At 34.8% G+C, this 3,250-nt stretch overlaps 1 long non-coding RNA gene across 1 annotated transcript; it reads right to left on the bottom strand.

Moving 5' to 3' along the window:
• Positions 1–297: 297 nt before the first annotated feature.
• LOC311071211 lies at positions 298–2,000 on the bottom strand. The gene is made up of 3 exons (XR_014603791.1): positions 1,880–2,000; positions 1,567–1,770; positions 298–900 (listed from the first exon to the last, which is right to left on the bottom strand). It is a non-coding gene; the product is annotated as an uncharacterized lncRNA (long non-coding RNA).
• Positions 2,001–3,250: the final 1,250 nt, after the last annotated feature.

The raw sequence follows: 3,250 nt of genomic DNA, 5'->3' as shown, positions 1-3,250 counted from the left end.
TATTGAAAAATACCCATTTTGACATGCTTTTATTACTTCTTTTCAAATGAAAGTGCTTTATTTTTATTTTATTTTTTAACTATAACTGTTTACATGCCCCATTTTGAAAATGGGGTTGCAAAAATGGAAGTGGTGGATTTACTTCATTCTTACCTTATTGAGGAGTTGATTAAATTTGCTAACATTTTCTATTATTGTGTAATCAATAATAATGTTTAATAAAATATATTTGTACTCCTAAAACCATGTTTTTGTTCAGTTTGAATTCATTTGTCATTAATCGAGAGTTACAATCAATAAGCTGTAGAAAGTTATTTTTAATCTTATGCTGTTGACTTTATGAAAGTCATGAACATGCACCACACATTCATTAATACAATCTGAGCATTTCTGCATTTTAGTTCCACTTGCAAGCTCGTATGTTTGTTCTCAACATACAATTGAGATTGCAGGGATTGTTTTAGACTACATCAGTAACATTAATACTTAATCCACATTATTCTTGAACATTCCTCAAAGTAATTACAAACTAAAGAGACCATATTAATAACAGTAACACACAACAATGTAAAATAAGGAAATCAAGAACACTTTATCTGACAGCCAACATTCTTCTCTTCAGATCTCTTCAGGTTTGACCTGAGGCAAAATAGTGAGTGGGAAATGGCCCTCTGTGTAGAAGAATGGAAAGACCATCTCAGTGAAATTGTGTGTGATAGACAGTCTCACTGAGGCGATCTGAGAATGACAGCTGTCCTGCACTCATGTCCAGTTTCACCCTCACTATTGCAGGTTTCTCAAATCCAAGTAGTGGGACGTGCGACTCCAGAGGATCTGTGACACTAAGATTTTCCCCTTCATGTCCGATACACCAGACTCCACTGGGCAAGCCGTTGGTTCCTTGAAATAACCACATTATTAAATTTTCAGATGATACGGCCATACTTAGTCTACTTACAGAAAGTTCAGACATTTCTATCTATAAACAGGTGATAGAGGAGGTAGTGAAATGGTGCAACAGGCATAACTTGCTCTTTAATGTAAATAAAACCAAAGAAATGATTTTTGACCCCAGGTCTAGGAGATCACACTTCAAATTGAAGGTGTACTCGTTGAGCAGGTAACAACATATAAGAGTTCATGGAGTGGACAAGGACATCATGTTACTGTTTTACAAGGCAGCCATTGAATCTATTGTTCGGTATGGTATTGTGGCTTGGTTTGGTAACCTGTCCGTTAAATTAAAATCACAGCTCCAAAAATGTATAAAAAGGGCAGGGAAAATAAATGGCCAAATGCAACCTACTACTCTACAGAAGCTTTTCGAGGAGGTGGTGAGGAAACAGGGTTTCAAAATCACCAACGACCCAAAGTTTAGTGAGGATGAGCTGATGCCTTCAGGCAGAAGGTACAGGTTAGCAAACTGCAAGCTTAACAGGTATAAATTCTCATTTGTGCCGCTTTCAATCAAGTTAATGAATAATAACAGATAAGGTGTGTGTGTGTGTATTAGCTGCAGTGATGTATGTGTGACAAATACTACTAAATAAGACTTCTGGTACTAACATTATGGTTATAGGTTGTGTAATGATAGGGCACTGGTGCAATATTATGTATGTGGACGGTATCCAGGACGGTAAGCACACAGGGACAATGATCAAATCTCTCCAGGTTATTGGGAATCTCCTCTCGTATTTATGCCTCACACTCATCAGATCAGCAGATACTATCAGGTCAAAGTTGGCTGTGTTAGGGTCCAGAAACACGGATCTATCGATCGAGAGAGAGATAGTTTAAAAACAGAAATGACATGGATTGAAAAGAAAGGTTGAATTTTGTGCATTTACTAGTGTTTGAATTGTTACATGGATTGACTCACTGTAACTGACAGATCGTCTGACTTTCCTCCAAACATTGAGATTAAAGTTGCCTACAAACTTGACACAGTCAATACGATTTCCTGGAGTCATCTCTGGATCCTGGAATTCGCACTGGGCTCTGGGAAAACATTCAGCGGCGAGCACTGATTTGATCAATTTTAAATTTTCATCTATAGTTAGAGGAGAAACTATGGAAGCTTGTTTCATCCAACGGAAAAGTCTATATCTCACAATTCCTAGAAACAAGTCAGAATTGCAAGTTATAATCTTCTGAGATAAAGTCACAATTAACTTTTTTTAATTGTGAGATCATTATATTTAACAATTCTGAGATAAATAGATATATAATATCAGAATTGTGAGTTATAAACTTAGAATTTTGAAAAATAAAATCAGAATTACGAGTTTATATCTCGCAATTCTTATTTTTTCTCAGAATTGTGAGATATAAACTTGTAATAGTGAGAAAAAAAGTCAATTGTGAGATTAAAAATCCCAATTACCTTTTTTATTCCATGATGGAAACTAGCTTCCATAAGAAATTCTGCTTACCTCATCATTGTGTCCTTGAAGTTCTATTGAAAATGTAGGAAACAGTCAGGAACAGATTTTAGTTTTTTTTTTCTTCTTCAAGTTAATACATCATTTTAAGGTTAGAATGTATAGAAAATAGTTTTTTAAATTATTGTTAATAGTAAATATTAACATTGTTGTTATTAATTGTCTAATGTACTTTTCAAGTTGTTTATACTGTAAAAATCATGTTTGTGGGAGGAGGGTGTAAAATGGCTAACCTGAATTCTTCATCGATCTTCTGACTTTTATCTTTCAGACTTTCCAGTTTTAGTTCATTAAGCCTGGCATTTTCTTCATCATCCAAAAGCTGGTGAAGAGGCTTAAATAAAGCCTTGATCTGATTTTCCAAATGGGTTACATCGTCCTGAAAGGATTCACATTAAACAACAACAAAAAACCCATACAAAAACATGTTGCAATAATATCTAGAGCAAATATTCATAATTATCACCTTAGTTGATTATATTAAAGGTCCACCAACCAATTTCTGTTTGATTTACTGATCGATCATTACAAAAAATTACTTGTCACCCATTATCAAAGTCACCATGAAATCAAACCTGACAATTTAAAAAAAAAAAATTATGGGATATTGTATTTATCGTAAATGATTTATCCGTGCAGATCATCATTTATTTTTAATTCACTTGCCCTCATAATCTTTAATCAAAATAACTTCCCCTCCCTCTTGCAGTGACATCTCTTCTCTTCTCTGATGATGTGTTTACTGGCGCGAGGGCGGGGCAACCTGTCACTCACATGAGATAGACCAATAGCAAACCACAACCATCTAA

Source organism: Abramis brama, assembly GCF_963993115.1.
Source record: "Abramis brama genome assembly, chromosome: 20".
NCBI classification, from domain to species: domain Eukaryota; kingdom Metazoa; phylum Chordata; class Actinopteri; order Cypriniformes; family Leuciscidae; genus Abramis; species Abramis brama.
This window is presented reverse-complemented; position numbering and strand designations above follow the sequence as displayed.